Genomic DNA, 23,127 nt, shown 5'->3' on the forward strand with positions numbered 1-23,127 from the left:
CTTATCATTTTTGACACTGTGGATATAGTGGGAAAAGAGCAGAATGGTATCTGCAGGGACAACACAGTACTGTCAGGGATTGACTGAAACGTAAATTCTACTCTTTCTCCTTTATGTTTTGGGCGGCAGGATTTCACTGTCTGTGCCCTCATTCCACAGTGCTTTCAGGCATGCAGAAAGGCTAGTAGTGGCAAAATAAAGGGCGCCATTGCCTAGAACTTCAATACCAAAACTCTGAAGATTTCATTTCTACACAGAGTGACAACACTTCTAGACCAGGGCAGGAATATTATGGAGAAATAAAAACCAAAAAGGGAGCACACCACTCCACTGTTCAGCTGCACAACCAAAGAGGGAATATATTGCTTCTCTGTGGTTCTTTGGGTTACTGGCAATGACAAACTTCTCCCAAAGCCTTTGCCTTTTCCCTGATTTTCCTTTGTAGACATGGAGGTGCTATTGATCACATACTCCTTGTGTCTTGAGCACTGCTATCAAGAGATAAAACATATATTTGCTATCTCATATCTCCAGCTCCTGCCTCTCATTTCCTTAGTTTGCCTTTTGCCACTCTTAGAGAAGACAGCTGTGTGTTCATACAGCCCTCAGTAAAAGGGCATCTCGCTAGGGAATTTCAGAAAGAGCAACAGGCAATTACATTTTCCAGAGCTGAGTATTCTAACACAGTGGAGGGAAAGCACTGTGAAATTATTCTGCTTTTGTATTTAAAAGAGAGTACTAAGGAGTTGATTTTTTGTGGTATTTTTAAACTTTTACTTTGCTGCTGGACAACTTGTCCAAATCAATGAAGTATAACTGGTGGAGCTGACTATAGAATGTGGAGAGAGGAGGAACCTCAAGTAGGTTCTGTTGTAGTATATAGCAACCAAAAAATGGTTCATTGGCAATACAATTATTTACATACACGCACATGATTTTTATTTTTATCCATTTGTGTCAACAGCTTTGTCTTAATCCTGTACTTCTGTATATATAAGGGTGTACAGGTATATGATGTGCCCATCCTCATTAGGGTGAAGATGAAGGAGTAACAAGTACTAGCCTTCAACAGTGAACATACCTGTCTTTGGTGCAGAATCATGTAGATTCTTGGAGGCTGCCCTGTGTTGCCTTCTGTGAAATTTTCTGTCTATCAAAGGAACAGGCCTTAAGATGAGAGCAAGAGTCTTTGAAGGGGTATTGCAACATCCAGCAGTTTCTTGGTCCAACAGTAACACTCTTAGTAGCATTTCCTGAAAAACTGAAAATCTGGTGTCTCTTGACAGAACTTCCTCCCACATTACTGACAGATAACCATTTGTACAATTACTCTCCTGTGACTTAGCTGCTTAGAAACTTCTCCAACATTGCAGGATGACAACTTTAATGAAATTACCACCAGTATGGAAAAAACTCTCTGGCAAATTACTACTTATATTATGATGAGGTGACTCAGGATGAGGTTTTCCTACAACTGATTTACAATTAAATAAATTGAAGGATAAAAGTGTTGGAGTCTGGAACAAAAAGAAGATGAGGGATTTAATGGAGAAAAAGGTGATTCTTCTGTAAGTGGGACATTCAAACTTTATGTGAATTTGGAGACCTAGTGTCCTAATTCCACCCTTTATAAATATTTTTTAAATGTTCTCATAACATTTCACATCAAAACTATTTTTACTCTTGGTAAAAAAACAAAACATAGTACTGAGGTATGATTGAATGAAGATGCATGGGAATGCTAAATGTTAGTATGTCTTTAAACATTCACTGAAAAACTCTCTAATCTGCCTGTAACTAAATTAGACTGCAGCATTATAGGACCTGCTCAATGGTGCAGTGGAGTCAGTGGAAAAACTCACTTAGGGGCAAACATCTGTGTGTAACAATACTCTTCCAGCAGTCACCAAGATGAGCAACTATTCCTACCAATCACTAAATCTGCAGAATTCATAGAATATTTTCAGCATCGATTATCAAATCCAGATCTATTTCACTGCTATTTACAATAGAGCATAAAAGATGAGTGATTCATTTTCATGACGCACTTCTTTTGGTCCACCTCCAGACCAGAAACTTTACTTATTCAATATGTTATTTAAGCACCTGCTCACTGAGCTCTGAATGATGCAATACAAGGATACCATCAAGATGTATGTTAAACCACCATTTGCTTCCCCTCACAGTGGTGTTCTCATTTCTTTATGAAATATTTAAGGGGTGCATGTTGTTCTGACAGCATATTAAAGCAATGTCTTCTTTGATGATGTAATAACTGTTAACAGCTTAACGCTCCCATAACCAGCTAGTAATGGGAAGGGTATGTTGGATTCTACTAGTTTTGAAGTGATGTCAGCCAAAGATTTGTAGGATCATAGTTTTCTTTAGCTTTTTAAAATATCTCCATCTGGCATGCTTTATATTTTATTCTACTCTGCTTTGGATTGTAGTTTTGCTGTGCTTTGTGACTTGCCTTGCAAGATCTATGCTTTTTTGCCTTGACTTGACCTCTGTCTTGATAACCTTGGACTGGTCTTTCAGGATTCAAGTTGCAAACACAGAACCTGTTGTCATCCTTCGTTAAACTTTGAATCCTTCAAGTGCTTCTTGACTAATACTGTGTATAATCCCACTCACTGAACATCTGACTTGTTTCCATTGCTGAGCTATGGGAAGTTTTTATGCTCACTGCATATTTTAAAGGTTGTCAGTGATGTGTTCAGCCAACTTGCAACCTGATTCTGTAAAATTATAATGCTCAAGTCCCAATCTGGAATTGATGTATTTTGTGGTTAAAATTGCTTAACTCTTTCATCTCTCATGAATTCTACCATATTTAAAAGTCCATAATGATATCTGATCTTAGAGAGAAGTGGGGAACTTTCTTAATAGTTGTGCAGCTCTTTGAAGAGCATGACATGGGAAGCAAGCTCAGGAGGGAGTAACACTACATATTGCCAGTGTTTGTTTTGTTTTTACATTGAAGGCTGAAGCTAAGTGCCAATTAGTCTAAAAAGATGCTGTATTTTAGAACATTCAAACATTTCAAATACTTACCAGACTGCCCAAATGCTGATGAACAAGATGGGTAGAAAGCAATATGCTACTAATAACTCAGTGAAACTTTTTGTTAGGAATGAATTAGCAGCTATTCCAAGCCTCCTTGAAACCTGGAATACTTCACAAAAATACACATAAAGTTTTACCACATGTAAAAAGGAAGAACTCAGAAATGACAGATGAGCTTTTAAAAGAGGCCAGCTTTTAAAAATATCTCAAATTTAGCATGTTCTCTGCAGGACAAGTTAGAAAAAATTATGTTTTTGTCTTTTGGTATAAGAAAGGACTACCAGGTGGGATGGGAATCTTTCTGGCAAAGCTTACAGCTGAATGTGAAAACAGGTCTATTTCTACTCATATATGACTCTTGTACTGTTGATATCAAAGTATTCAAGGCATTGAACTCACATATTTTCATCTCCAGACCCGCACAGTGTATTTTTAAGGGAACTTAAAGGTACAGGTGCCAAAGTTGCCATAAAACCTTGGTTTTCATGACTTAATGAACAATAAGGCTGTGGGACTACATGTCTGATGAGTGAATGACCTTGGTGGCAGGAGCATTTTCCTTCAGATATTCTTTCTGGTTCCACTGAAATCGGCAGGTGTTTAAATTTTAAATTAAATTAATGTTTAAATTAAATGTTTAAGTTAAATTAAATGTGGTGCATCTCACTGTTGGCTCTTGAGTAGTTTGAAAAATGTCAATGTTTTTTGCTTGAATTGAGAAAGTTCAGAAAGTGTGTACCTCCTTTGTGTTAGTAAAGTCTGATCTATTAGCACTGAGAATTTCTCTGGCTACAGGAAAATTATATGAGAAAAAAATGGAAAAAAAGAATGCATTGATGAAGATGACCAAAAATGTTAATACAGTAATTCTGCGGAACATACTTGATTGAGAAAATCCAGTTCTAGTTTAACAGCTTGATTGTTGAGTGAGAGAAAACCTTTTGTTCTGATGAACAAATGAGGAGGAGCAGTTTTACAAACAAAGCAGATAGACACTGCATTTGTTTCTTTCTGCTTGTAGTGACTAATTAAAGATTCTGTGAATCTTTTCCAGAAATAATGCAGTCAGCTCCAGGTACCAGTAGTTAACTTAATTTCTTAATTTTGGACAATAGACAAGGAGGAAAAAAATCATATTCCTGCTTGGGAAAAAAAAAAAAAAAAGTAACAAGAAAGAATATAACCTTCTGTAAATTCTGCAACCCCAGGAATTTCAGGAGATACTTAAATGAACAAAAGCTGTTTGGCAGTGCTAGGCAGAATGTTTCTGGTCAGGAGGTAAAAAGAGTACTGCTCTTTAGTAGTATTTAGTCTTATAATTCTAATTATTTTATTATATATATATATAATATATTATACATTATTATATTATTATATTATTAATATAATTATATTATTATCTTTAGTCTTTTTTATTTAATACTGCTTTGCTTCTAGAAATGGGATAACTTCACTAACATCTTAGAGGGCGAGGAATATGGATTTTCATATATTGACTGGGTAGTAGCAAGACAATTCTGTTGCTTGCCTTTTTAGACAAAAGTATAAAAGTTTAAAAGACTTTTAGAGAAAGTCAAGTATATTGAGGTCTTTCAGCTGGCATATGTGTGTTTTTCCTAAATAGTACAGCTGATAAATACACCTCTGGTTCTGCTTACTGGTATGGATTCATCATCACCATCTGTTTAGTAGTTCAATTTCAGTTAGCAAGATATGAATGCAGCAGGGATAAGAGAAGGGAGAAGGCTGGAGAGAAGTACAGAAGTAAGAACCAGATGCGCGGTTGCTCATCCATGGGTTTAATGCATTTCTCTGGGTGATATGGTAGGTTCAGATCCTGTAGAGTTTAGGTGTTTATTTAAAGGGAAAAATCTGAAATATTTCTGTTCTAGCCAAAAAGATAGAAACTTTTAAAATGCAAACAGGTCCAGCCATCACTCCTTCTGACTGAACACACCAACTAAAACAATGCCTCACTAAACAATAAACTTAAAAGTCAGAGGAAGAATGAATTATGAGAAAGTGTGAGTTACTAGGAAAACTATACATTCAGTAGGGGCAAATGGAGAAGAAAAAGACAGGGCCTGAGGATCAGAGGCAGAAAATACCCTTGGAGAATAACTGAGCACCAAATAGTCACAGAGAACAACAAATTGGAATGGATAGAGTGCTAAATCATACCTAAGCTAGTGGCTGAGTACTGGCAGTGATCAGATCCCTGTGTTCCTTAGTGTTCATGACCCTACATGCAGCTTTTTGTTGTGTCAGACATTTCTCTTCCTTATATCAGGTAAACAAGTGCTGTGCTGTCATCTCTTGCAGGGGGAAAGTTGACCTCTCACAAATCTTTTGAAGGAGGGGTAGGAGTGTGCAGTCAAGTGACGAAGTAAACATGTGGTGTGCCCTTGTTCTTTTTCTTTCTGTCCCGATGGCAAGTGACAAGGCTGGTTATTTTTTCCTTCTTGAAGCTCCTTTCTATGCTTATGGACATGAGGACCAGCACAGAAGCTACCACTAACACACAGCAAATTCAGGGCATGTTAAACAGCCTGAGACAGCTATGGCCAGCAACATCCTGGTAGCTGAGGGGTTTTGTGGGAGCCACCAGGGCTAGCCACTGTATATTGTGCTCAAAGATGGGTGCAAATCCTTTGGCAGTCAGCCCTCTCAGCATAATCTCTATACAGTCTGCACACAGCCCTTAGTTTCAAGTGATATAATTCAACACCTACTCCAAAGGTGTATATTTTAAATCATATAGTTAAATAAAGTCAAAGAATACTAGTTGTTTTGTTTGGTTTTTTTTTTTTTTTTTTTTTTTAATTAGCACTCTGTTTCAGAGCCATTAGTGATCATGTGGGTCATATTTACAGGCTCTTACCCATACCCACCAGGGTTAGGAAATGCCTTAATTTCACTTAGTAAAGTGAAAGTTGAGATTCTAATTATATAATTCCAGGAACTGAGGTTTCAATAAAAACATAGGTACTATAGACCTTGTGTGATTCAAATATCTGTGATTTCAAGGAAAAATACATAATACTTCTTCAATCTTCATTTTGAGGTGATCTAACTCTATGTTGCCCCACACTCAGAGCCTTAGATGCTGAATCCAGCCCTAAGCCTGATTCCTTTACTCATGTACTTATTACTTTGCCTCCTGAATTAACTCAGAATAGTAATTTTATTGCATAAACATCTCACTTGGGGATTTGATTACAGTGTATTTAGTCCTTTGACTATTCCTTTATTGCAAGGATTAGGCCTCAGAAATGAAAAGAAAATCAAAGTAATGTCAGGAGCAATTTTCACTGAGCTCAGGGTATCCTCTCAGTAGGGCAGGACCAGCATTGGACTTTACAAAAGGGAGGATGCTTGTCAGACTGGCCACCATCATGTTTGAAAATATATCATGTGTTCCTTCTGGAAGATAACTTATTTGTTATATGTATCAGGGGAGATCCAGATATCATACATGCTGATCTATATTGCCATTATGTCTTCCCACTAACAAGTATTATTATCAACACAATTGTTACAGACAAAGATCCATCTTTCTAAAATTTCTTTCCCTTAGGTTATGTTTTCATAGAATCAGAGTAGTTTAATTTAGAAGGCTCCTTTTAAACATCATCTAGTTCAACACACCTGCAATGAACAGGGATATCTTCAACTAGATCTGGTTTCTCAGAATCCCATCCAACCTGACCTTAAAGGTTTTGAGAAATGGGGTATCCACCACATCTTTGGACAATCCGTTCCAATGGTTCACTTCCCTCATTGTAAAAGACTTGTGTTTTTATATCTAATCTAGAAAAATACTCTTTAATTTGAAAACATTTATTCCTTATCCTACCATAATAGGCCGCGTTAAAAATTTGTCCCTCTCTTTCTTATAGTTCCCTCCAAGTACTGGAAGGCTGCAATGGAATTTTCCCAGATCTTTCTCTTCTCCAAATTTAACAATCCCAATTTTTTTCAGTCCTGAGGGGGAGAGTTTGCCCATCTTGAGGGAGAAACAAGAGCAGAAGAACAAACTCTGCCACCAAGCTGATGCCAATGACCCTATGTGCCTGCTAAGGAAACCAGACCTGAGCTGGGTCTGAGCTGGCCTGTAAGGGAGACAGAAACTGGATGCCGGGTATGAGGGAGTAAGGGTGGAAATGGATGCAAACAGGGTTGCGTGTGACATATGGTTCCTTTTGCTTTCAGTCTAGCAGAAGTTTCTTAGTGGATATGAAGTCCTGTGCCTGATTGTGTAAAGCCCATTAGCATATGTCTCTGCAGTGGGTTTCTGTGGCAGAGTTCCAGTAATTACTGTTCATTAGTATTCATTAGTACCAGGTCTTGCCTGATCTTGAGTTCATGTTGAATCAGCACTGCTGTAACATTTTTGATATGGGCTGGATGTAGAGGTCAGCATGGAGGCATTAATTAGGCCTGGTAGTCAGAAGTTATTTTCATGGCTCTTCAGATAGGGTTTGTTTCAGATACACCATGGCTTTTCCTTCTGAAGTGGAAAGCATATATGTAAAGTGGAGCAGTGGTGAGCCTGACACTCAACAGCTTGTGAATATAAAAGCAAGGATTTAAAGAAAGCCCTAAACTTGCTCTCTGTTAACAGTGACCTGTTAAAAAATCTGCAAGGGTTTCAGTGACTTTTCTTGTTGCTTTCCTTGCTGTTGCAACTGAGGAATGTTGACACTGAAAAGAATTTAAAATTGCAAAATATGGATAATAATGTGATTTGTATTGCTGAATTCTCATTCTTCTTTTGATCAGCTACTGCTGATAATAATGTAACCACGAGCTTCTAGGGTATACCCTCTGACCTCTACAATAAGAAGAACATTGAACAGCAAACCTACTTATCTCTTTTTAAAAACAAAAAGGGGGAAAAGATTGTGTTTGAATAGTTGCTACATTAAAAATATAAGTTCAAGGTACTTTTGGAACCCAGAGGTACTTTTGAGAGGTTACAAATGAGGAAGGATTGAATAAAATCTGAACACGGGTTGGCCTTTTTATCTTGTATAGTTAAAGAAAGTGAAATTATTTCAATTTCTAATTTTCTTAGAGAAAAATATATTTTCTATAGATATCTTAGACTGTACATTTATCTAAAAGCACAGATCTATTTACCTTTTCTTTATTTCAACTCTGGAAAGTTTACTTTCAGTCTGGAAAATCATGATCCTCAACACACAAATCCTTAATTCCAGTAATAACCAGTCTCAGTAGACTGCTATTCACCTGAGAAAGAAAAGGTATACAAAGATCCATGCACTGAAGCATTCAGCCAAGGTATTTTCTTTGTCATAGCCAATGTCTCCTTTAGCTGAATTTAAGTCTACAATACAGAGATACAGCTGGTGAGATCAGTCTTTTAAATTTCAGTAACACAGAGTATTGCCATTACTTGGGAATTACTCCAAAGAAATCTGGCTGAAGAATGGCGGGGAAAACCTTTTTTTCAGACTTTCTCATCTTCAATAGTGATGAATAAAATATTTAAGACAGAACAGGAAAATTTCTCCTGGTGGAGATGCAGAGGTTGGGACTGCTCCCCTCATAAAGTGTTGTCTTTCTACATAACAACTCTAATAGAGTTGTAGATCTAGTTGCACTTCAAAGTAAAAAGCACAAAGTACTCTTCTCCTTGGAATAATCAAAAGATTCCAGATGATGACAATAAGACTAGACAGTCTTTAATGCTTCCTGGATTCCTTTAAATCAGGTTCTTTTTGACACTCATCTGCTCTTTTTCCATGTTATGGATCCAGGGTAAGCTGTAAAAAGTGTGCCCAGTGAACTGGGTAAATGGGCCTTTGACCTGACCCAGCATGGTCACTCTTACATTCTTGTAGTATGTCTCCAGATAGATCACACTGAGATCCTGATGGCAAAATATTTCTGCATCATTTTCTAATTGAAAGAGGATGAAGCAGATACTACCATGCAGAAAGGTCTTTGTTTTAAATGAAAACAAGACAAAGCATGCAGATTTGCAAAGTGCAAAAGTAACACCTCACGTAGTAAAGATATTTCTGTCAGTAGTATGGAACACAGGAAAAGTCACTGCCTGTACCTGAAACCTTTTCAAATATTGCATGATGTAATATCAGAAGCATTAGAAATAAAGATGAATGATATTATAGCTTCAATAGATCCAAGTACCTCCATGAACCTAAGCAGACCAGAGGTATGTTTAGTGAAGAACTGGAGAGATTTGCAGTCCATGTTAAGAAGGAGAATGAAAAAGCTAGTATCACATCCTGTTCAGGCTGGTTCCCCAGTCTAAAAAATTTGGCACCCTCTGGGGTGACCTTTGGCACCAACTGGTTTATAGCTTAGACTCACACATCTGTCTCCAGAGCTGAACACCTCTTGGGCCTCACCTTGCCCTTCACCAGAAAACGCACACGCTCTGGATCCCAGCTGAACTGGATACTTTTCACTTCCAAATGATTTAAAAGGAGAGAAAATCCTCTTTTAGGCCTTCAATCGGTGAGATTCTTTCACAGTAATGCTAAGTGCTCTTTTCAGATTAATGATGTAAACTTGTTTGAGACATGGTGTGGAACACAGATTAATGACCTCCCCATTCGCATGATTCACAGGTTCCTTTTCTTGCATGTCATATGCAGACTGGCTTCAAAATAGATATGCTTGGAGCCAGAACATTTAAAGTCAAGAAAGTCTGAAGTGCACAATCAATTTTTAGGATGTTTTTCTAGGAGTTATCTGATTGTGAGGCAATATGAATGTTGCAAATCCAACCCCTTACTCCTGTAAGAAAAATAAAATGCAGTCTCTACTAAATAAGAAATAGCAAATCTTTTCTGCAAACAAAAAAATTAAAATTCTCCTTATCTAAAGATATGAAACAAATTAAGTTCGGTGGTGGCACATTCTGCATAGAGAGCTCCTTTTCTTTCTTGTCATGCTTGGCATCTTGTTTTAGGATCCCTCTGATGTGGTACTCCTGTTGCAAGAGAATTGTTTCTAGTTCAGGGAAAGAATGATGCGTCTTTAATAAACAAACCTGGGAGCTAATACAAATCCATGTTGACAAATTCTTGTCAAGAAGAAAACCAAAGAAACAAAATCAATACATAGTCTTGCATTAAATCACATTGTTTACAGATAGATCTCCTGAAACTTTTTTTTTTTTATTTACTAAATATCTGTCCCTGATTAATTTAGAATAAACCAGAATTTGGCTTTATAACAACAGAAGTTTTTTTAAAAAAAGTTTACAGCCAACCTCTTCAAATATTCTGTCGTTTTTAAGGAAAAAACATTCCTCCCAGCCTTCCTTATTCTGACACCATTTTACTTTAGAAGATCTCAAAGTACAAGTGAATACATGACACTTGCAGTGTCTCCAGTGTACACATTTTACGTTTGATTTATGACATTACTATATAGGTGCACTTGACAGCTTTCAGATTGAAGCAGAGACAAGAGAGCTTTAAAGTGAGATGGGTTATCTGGGTAAATCTATCAAGGGTTCGTCCTGGGAGAACAAGGAGAGAGGCTTTGTAGAGCCCTGCTGTGTAGCAAGCCTCCATGCTGAGCACATCCCAAGCTCCCTGACAGTTGCACTCAGCCTTCACTGTAATAACGAATAAAAGGGAGCTCCCTGTAGATTACAGATCTTCCGTGTTTTGACATTGACCTTAATACATAATTTAACCACAAAGCCTGAGAAGTGTGGAACAAGATAAGAAAAGACCACAGAACTGGCAAATAAAGTGATGTTCAATCAGAAATCATATTTGTTCCTGATAGTGGAGATGTGGGCATTAAAAGGGGAGACAGAGAGGGATTGAGAGAGAGAGAGAGGGAAAGAGAGAGGGAAGAACAGTCTGGTTTATTTGAAGACTTATGGATCTCTTTTAAAGGACATATGGTTGTCAAATAAAAGTTTGTCCTGGATTTGCAGTAAGAAATAATAAAAAAAAAAAAGTCAATGGTTATTAAATTTTCATAGACACCAGGTTGCTGCTTTTCTCAAAATACAGTAATGGCATTTTCCATGTTTGCCTCATGTCTGCTTTTGCTTTTAACTCAATGGACTGCAGAGGGGGTGGTACATAGAATTACCATAAAGCTGTCCTTAGGCATATATTTGGACTAATCAAGTTTAATATCTGCCTATTCTAGACCTTATCTTGGGTTTCTACATTAAAAGAAACAATTGTTTGGATGCTAAGAGTCTGTAGGTTTTTCTTCTTATTTACAGAGAACACTCAATGCACAAGTGAAATGCACAGTGGGATGGGCTGCTTGCATGGAAATGGCATATTTTTACTTTAGCAGAAGAGGCTTATGCAAAGGAACAGGATTTTTAACATAAAGGGTGTGATGGTCGGTACTGTTAAAATTAAACACAATTCTTATGGAAAAAGTATCATGAATAAAATTATTTACAAAATAAAAAAAATACTTTTCAAAAATAATGGAGGAGTTAAAAATTGTTGGGAAAATATCTTTTCACCATTTGTGTTGTTTCTTTTTTTTTAAAATCCCTATTGGATAACATATATGGGCAGCTAACTGCACATTTTTCCTTCTAATTATTTTTATATAGTTCATGACTCCCCAGTTTTTCTAATGCTATAACAGCTGGATGATGTAGGCTTTGAGAAAATTCCCATTAATCAGTTATATTTTAAATTGAAAATATTTACAATTAATGAAATTTAAATTTAAATTTGACTTTGATTCTGGTTACAAAATTTAAATTTGGTGCCTCCTTTTGGATGGGTTTCCAGACCTGTCCCTTATTCCTTATTTTGGGATTGTGATATCCCAAAATCCTTCAATACCATCTTGCAGGCATCTTGTGGTTTTCAATGAGAATGGGATTCCCTTGTGTTTGAGCATATATACATAATTGGGCTGGTTTGAGATTAATACCTTTCCTCGAGTACAAATATTTGACTCATAATACAAAGTCAAACCATGAGAATAAAGAATTAAACATTAAAGACAATATACTCTTTCATGTATAAAGATGGAATTGTTTTTCTTTCATTTCCAAAAGCAAACAAGTGAGCAAGCCACTCTAAGGGAATTAGAGCACATCAGTATTTTCATTTGGGATCATTATTGCATGCACACTTTCAAACAGTATGTTGAAGTATGGGGTTTTAAAAAATACATATATATATATACATATAAAAAAAAAGTTTTCAGTATGATTCCTCAGAGCAGTCTGCAGACCACAAATCTCTCATGTTTAAGACAAGGTTTCAACTCAAAAAAATTCAATGGTCCTACCATTATCTCCCTCTCACAACAGCACTCCTTGTAACCCCTTTGATGGGCTCACTTTTGTATGAGCAGTACAACCTATTTAAAAAGGGCTGAAAACTTAGTGTTCAGCTGCCTACTACATTTTTGAAGAACATGATGAAAGTTAAAGTCCCAAAGCTACATGGAAAGTTATTTTCTGGGATTGACCATCCCAGCTTAGTCCTCAGGATTCAGATCTAAATGAACTTCAGAATGCTTGCACCAGGCTTGTTAAGTCTACAGTTAATGCCTTCACAACAACTTTTCAATTTGAAAGATTATGGAAGAAATAAATAGAGGAAAAACACAGAACTCCATCCCAAACATCTCAACTATTTCTGGTCCAGCTATGCAACTTTCCATCTGTGTGCTAATAGCAAATATGAGGCAAACCTCTGTACCCATATGGTGAGAAGTGAGTGAAAAACTCCAAGAAATAGCTCATGGAGATGACAGTCACTGAGGTGTTTTCTTACCTAGGAGAGGAGACAAAACAATTTTGTTCTGCTGAAAATAGTTCTGCATAAAGCCTGGCAGGAAGGTTGGCAAGGCAGGTTCAGAAATAATGGAGAGACAAACTCCTTCAGGTTTGCTGATGTTAGCTGCAGTCTATTAGATACTTGACCATTCATTTGGATTCAAATGTGCTAGCTTGTCTTTCAAAACTTCTGTTACACAGATTCATCATTTTTCATGGCCATTTTTGTTTGATTTATAAAATAATGCCACAGGTTTCCTGGAAATTACATTGCTAAAAGTAGGAAGTTACAGGTTATGCCTGTTGTATGACATTGCCATAACAGGCTCAACTCCAAATTTAGTAGTTTGCCTTACTGGCACACCAATCTGAAGGTCTGCCTGTGCAATGCATTACAAACCAGGGTGATGAGAGTCCAAGAAAGACAACAAATGGTAAGAGGAAGAGGGAAACAAAACAGAGTGCTTTGGATTTGGCAAAAATCTGGGTAAGTGTAATCTGGTGTGACATTTCCCTGTCCTCATTAGGACTAACTTTCACAAACTGATGGAGAGCTGGCAGATCTGCAAATCTTCTGTGATTGCCTGTAGAGACATAAGGACTGGAAATGCAGTGATTGCTCACAGAGTGGCTTGTGGAGTTGTTTCTGACTTATGGATGGGGGATGTTGCTTTCATCACAGAGAGAAACAATTGTGGTAGCCCAGCAATTTTATCAGCAGACCACCAAGAGGATCTATTTCAAGGTCTAGATAAACAAAAACAAAAGAAGAGCCAACTGGAGCTAAGCTTTCCTTGAGCAGAAAAATAGAAATTTATTTTCTCCCTCCTAAAGAATCAGTACCTGGAGTAGATAAAATTCTCCAGTATTTTAAAAGGATGGTGAATGCTGAAAAGGTAAGGAGAAAGCTCAAGCAAATGCATAGAGGTTGTATGAGTACTCTAAAATCAGATAAAACATAAAAGGGACTAGTTTTTGACCAAGTTTGGTGAATAGATGGACCATATTTTTCTCAAGAGTAAAGTGAATGAAATGGACATTTGATCTTCAAAGTTCCATCAGGTGATAAAAATCCTCTAGAAGAGATATTATTGATAATATAAATGGAACAAGAGACTAACAGCACAGACTCAGAACTAGCCAGCCCTAGTGAATTTAGGGCAATGAAAAGTGCCCTTATTCAAAGCTGCACGCTTTGAGATGAATCAGTGGAAAGTTCTCCAAATGCTCAGACTGAATGCTTGAGCCTATGTCTGTAAACACCAGTCAAAAAGGTCTGTAGGAGAAATGCAGGTACTTTTTCTTTTTAAAAAAAGACAAAAGTAGCTTTTTCCGCTGATGCAAATGAATATAAACCAGTCCAGTATATGTGTCAATACACAGAAAGGAAAACAAGCCATGTGTTTGCAAAATCACTCAGACTAGAGCAGGTAATGAAATGAATAAATAGTGTGCAGAGGTGAGCTGTGCATTTGCTCAACAAAGAAAGATGCTGCAAAGTCAAAAGAATGCCTAATAAAACAAAGCACAAATGGCCTCCATGTGATGCACAAATTAGGCCCAGGAGCACAAATGAAAGAAGTGAGAAAAACTGAAACACACTTGTTCAAAAGAAAGTATGGAGTTGGAGAAGTCAAAGGTGAGACTGAAATCTGAAGGCAAGGGACAAATTCCAGGCCTGGCCAAGTGTGAAGTGTCACTGATGTTCAAAGGCACAAAGAGTAAAACAAGACGTTGTGGTAATGCATTAGGGAGAGCAAGTAGTCCATGGGCATAAGTTTGGTCTCGTCACTGAAATGTGTGCCAAAGCCCAGTAGATTCATAGCCCCAGGAACAACCTGAACCAGACATGAATGTGCCAATGCGTGAAGTGAAGTGTGCTTGCAGAAAAAAGGGGTCACCTGGTGACATTCCAGGTACAGTTAATGGAAGACGCAGAATGTCTTACATGTGGCACTAATAAAAGTGCAGCAAAACATGACAACAGATGGCTTCATTCACGGGATCAGTCAGAGCAATAAAACAGGCTTGTTCTTTGTAGCTGTGGAGAAAAATAGGAAAAAGGATTGGTCTTAGATTTTGCAGTGACCACAAGATGCTGAACAAGATCATTTAAAAAGGGAAACATTTCCATTTGCTCTCAAGGAACGAAATGTTTGCTGAGATGGCAGAAGCCAAGTTCTTCAGAATATTAGATACAGAGGGCGGGTTTTGGCAGGCTCCCCTGGACACTGAACACTTCAAAATTTGCTTTCAAATCACCATTTTGCAGATGCTGCTTCCTGGGATTGCCTTTTGGAATCCATTTAGCATATTGCAGAAAAACACCCCAAACACAGGGAGGCCTCTCTGGGGTGAAAATACATGTGAATGACAAGAGAAATGGGCAGCACCACTTTTTAACATCAGGAATGATTACAGGGAACACTAAAAATTGCAAGAAAAAGAACCCTCAAATTGAACAACTCCAACTTGTCAATCTCAAGCTAGTAAGAGAAGTATTCAGAAAATGAATGATGCCTAATTCTTCTACAGAAGAGGACTCGAGGGCTATGACAGTGACACAGGACAGATGTATGAATGCATAGTCTAAATAGAACATATAATAGCCATAAAAAGTTCTGTTATTCTGTCTAGAATAAAAAGACTAGACATTAAGCATTAATAATTTTTCATGAAACACAAGAAAGGACTCACTGAAACATTACCAAACAAGCTTACTGCATTTTTTTTTTTCCCAAAGGCTGACAGAAGGCTGTGAATATGGAGGTCCTGCTGAGACATGAAGCTGTAATTGTAAGCAACCAGGTGACCTAGAACGAGGTACAACACAGTATATGACTACTACAAATGGATGAAGCTTTGGATTTACCCTGGATGTGGGATGAGTTATGCAAGCAGTCGTATGAACTATAAGCAGAGAATGATAAAACACAAAAACATTTCTCTTGCCCACACTGGATTATCTGGAGGTCAGTCACAAAAAGTACAAGAATGGCAGTTATCACAGTAAGGCAAAGCAAAACGTAGGGAAGATGTTCATCAAGAAGGACACCTTGAATGACTGGTCAAAAAACATACCAGTGAAGTTCCACTTTATTCACAGATGAGGCAGGTATCAGAAATGTTGAATGTAAGTGGCACTGATTTAACTGAATCAAGTAAGCCTCTGTAAGTTAGCCTGTAATGCTTATATTGTTGATATGTTCCAGGTTCTAAAATCAGAAGTGAAACATGATTTATATGAATAAGCATAGCATCTCTCAAGGCATATCACTAATTGAAAAGACCACAGGTTTAGCTGTGATCAAGCGTGTTACAACTGATGCATAACTGTTAAGAAAGCGAATGGTTATTTTTGTACTTCACAAAATCTGAACTCCCAAATGTTTCTACAGCGTTTGCATTTTAACATACAACATCAAAGGCTTGATTCATTCACCCATGTATAAGCTTCTTATTCCATTTAAGATGCACAGACATACCTGAAACATCCACAAAGGAATGATGCAGGACTTAAAGGAGACCTGTGCATTACTACAGTGTAAGCTGGAGGCCACGGTGGACACATAAGGGCATCTCACATCCCATAGATACCCATAAAGACTCATAAAGACTCCAGAAATTCTTTAACCATGGATGTCAGAGCATCTATGGTTAAAGAGTACACTCTCTCTGCATAAGGAAGAATTTGCTCGGGAAACACTTGGCACAAGAGAACCCTGGGAAAAAAAAAAAAGTCAGTGATACAAGACTACATAGGTACCTGAGACATAGAAACAAGCCTAAATCAAAGAGCAATGTATAACTGTGATTTTTGGCAAACAGCCTAGAGAAGTCAAAATGGACAAAGAACTGTAAGAGCCACCAGGTGTTTGCCACAGCCCAGAAATACAGACCTCGGCAAGATTACTGCTGTCAGAAAAAAGGAGTGAAGATACATCACCTGGTTTACATTCTGGGACTTGAGCCAGTGAATGGACTTCTCAGACAAATGTATCATTTTAGTACTGGGCTTATAGGAAAACTTATTTAAATTTTAGGATTTGGCTGATATCCCTGTTCTTCTTTTAAATTAGAGCTACAAGGTTGCTGTATGAAAGAGCTGGAGACTTCCCCCGGTTAGCCATCCCAGCACAAGCCTGGTACAGCACTTGTGGCTTGCAGGGGCCTGGTGTTTAATGTGGTTTTGGCTATTGCCAGGGTGAAGGCCAACATGACCATGGTTTTCATGACAATGATGAACAAGCACCAAAAAGCTTTAAGAACAAGATGTCTCTTTAATCATCAGCACTTACCTGCCCAAGCTGAGCTCAAAGTCGCCTTTGTACTTCTATCAGCCCTGGCATTGAGATTAATTTGGCAAATAGTTGGATTAATTTGAAGGCCTGTTTACCACTGTAATTTCTTTGAGTTTTCCTTTCACTTATGCTGTAGCCAGTTCACACATCAATCTGTCCTCTGCTGCCACTTCATTCCATAGGCTTCTTCCTCACATCCTGTATCCAAGGCAGTCTCTGGGCATCCAAAACAGGTTTTGTTAGACCTGAAAGGTTGCAACAGAGCTGTGTTGAGTACTGTGATGCCTGCTGAAATGGAAGATGCACATGTGTAGTCCCAGGGAAAGAGACCTTTCTTGTTCAGAAGGGTAGAGATGGTTGTGACATGGCAAGTTTTCCAATGGGGCAGGGTATTAAAAATGCCCATGGCCCTTTGTAGATAAGAATGAATCTGTGCTAGCAGAGAATTGTCATTTCAAAGTTGTTTTCAAATTACAGATGTAAAGAAAAAGCAACGAATCGCACAGAATTGCTCTATTTGCTTTTTCTTCTCTTTTAACTCGCACACAGCTGAACCAAATTATTTTATGTCCAGTAAAAGTCCTCTCCCATAAATGTGCTGGCTGTTTCCTTTCATATGAATTTTTTCCGTATGCTTTATGAACTTTTGAAAATGCAAGGGGAATAATTGCATTGTTGATAAAAATATAGCATAAGTTGTGGAGACTGCTACACTAATGAAGAAAGAAAGAAACATTTTTTTTAGAGTCAGAAAGCCTGGGGCAAATGAAAATCTTCTTGGAAACTTCAGTGGTAGTTTTGCTTGAGTGCAGATTATGGACTCATGAGCTCTGTGAGTGGACAGGCATGCCCATATAATTTTTACGACATGTGCATGTTATTTAATAGGATGGTTGCACACAAAATTCCCAGCCTGGAAAATCATTGTCCTAAATGGAACTGAAGTCCCAGCTTAGATCAAAATCTGTCCTTTGCTGCTTTGAAAAATGATCAAAAGCTTTGGTGGAAGTTACCCTCTTTCTGTTGCATACACGTACAAGGTGAAAAGGATATTAACAGGGGTCTCTAAGCATCTCACCTGCTGTCTGGGATTTGGGGTCCAGGACAAACTACATTATGCCCTGTGTCTACAATCTCTTCAGATGAAATTCAGGTAAGATGGGTGACTTTCTTTGTATGGAAGAAGAGGAACATATGGATACAGAAAACTGGTAAGAGGCATGGCAGTCTTCCTAATGTCCCTCAATATATTTTTCGTAAGTAACAAATTCCCTTCTACTAAAAAAAAAAATAGTTGAACCAATTTAATAACATGTTCAATTGAAAAAAATTGTTAAGAGGAGGAAACCTTTTGGGTCCCAATTACTGTTAATTTGTAATCCGGTGAGGTCAAGTACCTGATTAAATATTTATATAGGAGAAAGGTCATAGTCTTTTGTGATCTTCTATGCCCTGTGTTAATTTTCCGTCAGATGCAATGAGTTCCTTTTGGAGAACACTTTATCAGAGAAAGTAAGCCTTGCTCTTGGCCTCTGAAAAGGCAACTGTTGGGTTTTGATGTCAAGCAGCTGAAATCAATCTCTTGCAGTTAGGTACATTTTTAGCCCAAGTTTTTCCAAAGCAATTTAGCGATTTTAGGTTTCTCAGGATTTGAATGCTCACCTCAATGCCTTTGAAAGGCAGTAGACTTTAAGGAAATGAAGACTATCTGACCTCTGTAAATTGGGACACTTTAAAGAGGTCTCTGCTGGACATGTGTGTGTCATATGGAAACTTTTGAAATCACTAGTCACTTTGGAAAATCTTGCACTCAAAGGATACAAAATTTTATTTTTTTTGTCTATTGTAATTTGTTTTGTGGCTTAAACCCCACAAAAGAGGCATGCTGTATCTAGCTCAGGGTTGTCTGATTAGAAAATTAATATCTGAGTGGAATTCAGGCAGTATCAAATGGAACCAGCAGAGATTTGGCAAGGTTTGCAGTTTTCCCCTTGTATCTATGGAGGGGCAAACCACCCTGTCTGCTCCTCCAGCTGAAGAGATGGAGATAGAGATCAGCCAGTCTCTAAAACACCTCCCTTCCTATGGCACTTCATGGACCAGTGCACTCACTGCAGTCAGGATGTGGGACCTTGGACGTCCTCTCAGGGTGAACACAGAATCTTCTAGGGAGTGGTCAAGTGCCTCAAGTGTTCTGTGGGTGCACCCTGATCTGGGACATAGTCTCTATAGAAAACCCGTTTCGTCATTCTCATATTAAAAGTAGTATATTTTTCTTCACACTTTTTTTTTTTTTTCCTTGGGTTTGTTTTTATTCCTGTTTACCTGGATTCATTTTAACTCCTCTCTTTTACAGCATTTTATCTATCTGTGTATCTCCATATGCTATATACAAACACATATTAGAAATGTACGTTCAATCTAAAGGATCTACAGCAGACAAATATATTAGCTAACTTGGAGGCTGCAGAAGGCATTCAGGGTGCAGAAGGTTGTCAGCAATTCTAGTTCCTAGAGGCAGCTGATTTGCCATAACCAGTTATATCATGTATCATTAAAAAATATCTCTGTGAGTGTAAGACATTATGAGGTTTTGTACTTATGATGCATCTTTTTAGCTGTGGAAAATCTGTATGGAGAAATTCACAAGTGCCACTGGTCCTGCTGCAATGCCACACAGAATTCTGAATTAATATTATTGGAATGACCCAGTTGAGTAGAACTTGCACTGATAACGATGCTTTATTGAACTGTAATTTTTTCCCTTTGTAACCCATGGTTGCTTATTGACTGAATTAATTGTCTTTGGCCAGTGGGCACTAAGTAGTAATGGAAGAAAAATATGACATCCATCTATTTGCAGTAATGTTTTCCCTCATTGCTGATGAGGTTGGAAATTATATGGACAAACCAACTGTATCCTTAGGAGGGTAGTATCCTTAATACACTGCCCTTTCATGAAGAATAATTGTGGAATCAACAGAACATATGGCTGTCATAATTTTGGCTACACTTTTCTCTCGTTTGTCAGGTTTGAAATGTGGGCTCTTGGGAGTAGTGGCTATTGGTATTCCCTGTTCATATAATATTGAGTGGAAAGGAATGGTCACCCTGTTTGCCTACTAGTGGGCAATTTTCTAATATGATATTATATAATACTATACTCAGAGGGAAGAATCATTCACTTAAGAATAAGATTATTTTAAATATGAATATTTTAATGTGGAGAGCAAATTCTTGTTGAAGAAATTGCACCTGTTTTTTTCCCCAGAACATGCAGAGTTGAAGGACAGGATATGATCATGTTCATGTATTATCACAGACCCATACATGTCCCACATTACAGGCATAAAATCCAAATAACTTGTGCTTCAGTGAAAGAATATCTTCATAACAGTGACCAGTGTTACATGGAAGAAGTCCAAAAATGTGAAAGAATACTACTATTTCAAGTGGTACAGAGTTCCGAAACTTAATCACCCTCCTGCAGCATAAGCCCTAGATACATTTATTCTGATCTAAAATTTAAGCTTCCCACCCTTTGGGTTCTTGCTATACTTCTCTCTTCTAGAATTTCTCACAGTATTTTCTACCTAAGAAGATACTTTCTTACTGAAGTCATGTTACTTCTCAGTCTTGCTTCAAAAGAGTAAATATGCTGAGCTCCTAGAGTGCCTCATTGTAAAGCATTTTCTTTAGCTCTTGGGATGCTTTCTCCACATTTTCCATTTTTTCCATTTCCTTCTTAGAGAATGGACACCACATGTGTTCACCATTGTCATAAATCCTCTCTTGTTCCTGCATTCCTTGTTTAAGCATGTAAGGGCTGTTCTCTTTTTTTGCCACTGTAAGACACTTTGAGTTCCCATGGAGCTGTACTCATAGTGGAGTTTATTTTAATTTACCTGCAGACATTTCTGTGTAATATTCTGTAGTTGCATGCTAAATGATGACCACAGAACTTCAGGTGCGAGATTATTCTCTGTAACATAAGAGGTCCTATAGCTTTCACTACACTCCCAGCAGAAAGAGCTTGAACACTGGATATACAATGACATTTTTCCAAAATCTATCAAATCTGGGTATTAACACAGTGACAGACTTCTGCAGAGTGACACTAGCCAAATAATTTGACTCACCATGTTGTATTAGATTTTTGTGCATGTCAACAGTCTGTGTTGTGATGTGCCAAAACACTAAGAGAAACAGAGCTCTTCCAAAAATGACAACTTAAGCCCATTTAAATTCTGTTACTTCACTAAGCTTAAGGGTTGGCAGCTGAGAATCCAGCTTACCCCTTCAATAAGACTGTTGCTTTTAGCCAAGGAATTTGCAGTATGTTTTAATGGGGTAAATTAATTACGTAATAAAGAACTTGTGACTTTTGAAGCCAAACTGCAGGCTCCTTTGAAGAGGGTGCACTTTCTAAAATAGAATATTATAGAGCACATTCCTATTCTTAAGTGCAAAAAATATCAGCCTGGCTTCAGATTTATGGGCTGGTAAACTGCATTTTTCTGCTTGTATAGAAAGCCCAAGTAAGGATTTCCTACTGTCATATTAATATTCCTCCCTGGTCATTTTTTTAACTGGTGCAGTTTGGAAGAGGGAAATACTGTGCTTGCCCACTGTCTCGTAGCGTCTGTGTTACTAGAATGGGATTAGGAGATCCAGGGAGTCCTCAATCCAACAGAACCGTAAACTTGAAGAAATCTTAGACTGTAAACTGCTAGGGACAGGACTGTTTTGCTGGTGTCCACACAGTGCCATTCTTGCCCATGACAAAAAAGCTCCCAGGTGCTCAAGTAATAAAACTGAAAAAATATGCAAATAGTCTCCTTGAAGATCCAGTGCTTTGACGGATCAGGGCCACGACTCAGCAGATGAATGATGTTGGCTCACAGCAGCTGAACAAGCCCTATTGTTTTAGGAAGCTGTCATCTTGTGCTCCAAATTCTAATCCTTCATTAAAAATAGCCTCTAGCATATAATTGCAAAAATAGCCTTCCCCACTTGGACTGACAGCAAATTGATGCCACGTTGCCTCTAGCTTCTGTAATAACTGGAGACAGCAGCTCAGAATGCCCTATATTCAGTCCTTTCACTTCAATATCTTGTTGACTCTGAAGCCTAATGATGACTGTCTCAGAGTTCGTGCTATTATTTAACTGATGATCAAATATGCAAGAAACAAGGAGAAAAGTGATCAGCGGGGGTTTCTATCTTTAAAGCATCCAAAACCTAGAGTAGGTTTTGGATTGTTGTTTACCATGTGATCCTTTACCTCAAAATGGCTTTCTTTTGAGGCATGATATATCTCCATAATAAATTCTGTATTTCATAGAAAATATATTTGCTATTATGGAGGACATTGGAACTTGTTCTTAAACAGTCTCACTTTTTTTGTTCCACTTTTTTAATGTTCATAAGAATGTAACTCTGGGTAATTTTTAGTTTATTATGTTTACAATAAAAAGAGATGCATGTTTGTTCAGAGTGTCTTGAGTTTGTTTTCTAGTTCATCTTCTGACTGTAAATGTTCATAGAATGCTCATGTGAGCTGTTGATTTTTTTCCCCATTCAATTTCTAGATGAAAGACTCATGGAATGAACCAATTAAATTAAAGAAAAAGTATCCAAGATGAGACCAAGTGTACTGCAGCCACTTGAGAACACTTGTTTTTTTGAACATCTGGTCAAAAATATCTGTGCCGTTGGACTAAGAGCAGGTGTAGCATTCAGGAACAAGGGTATTAGAGATGCAGATGGACATTGTGTGTAAAAGGTTCAGGGAAAACTCTTGAGAATCCAGAGGTTAAAATAATATCTTCCACGGTAGCCCAGGGAACTGGAGGATGATCTTTTCCTGAGGCTCACTTTTAAATTTATATGTGTGAATAAAGGGGACATTTTAAAATCTGGGTAACACCTAATATGGTCTAAAGAAAATATTTTGATTTGGAATGCTGCAAATAA

The 23,127-nt window shown here is 37.7% G+C and overlaps 1 long non-coding RNA gene across 2 annotated transcripts in view; it reads left to right on the forward strand.

The window, feature by feature from the left end:
• Positions 1–23,127, forward strand: part of LOC111945820 (uncharacterized) — a 128,849-nt gene that overhangs the window by 46,960 nt on the left and 58,762 nt on the right. The window contains exons 4-5 of one of the 2 annotated variants that reach the window (XR_002871843.2): positions 7,052–7,210; positions 15,594–22,647. This is a non-coding gene — a long non-coding RNA (uncharacterized LOC111945820). Of the gene's footprint in view, positions 1–7,051; positions 7,211–15,593; positions 22,648–23,127 lie in introns of those variants that run through there. The other variant, XR_015284397.1, reaches the window with a different exon arrangement.

The sequence above is a fragment of the Cyanistes caeruleus genome, chromosome 3 (assembly GCF_971803275.1).
Source record: "Cyanistes caeruleus chromosome 3, bCyaCae1.hap1.1, whole genome shotgun sequence".
In the NCBI taxonomy this organism is placed as follows: Eukaryota; Metazoa; Chordata; class Aves; order Passeriformes; family Paridae; genus Cyanistes; species Cyanistes caeruleus.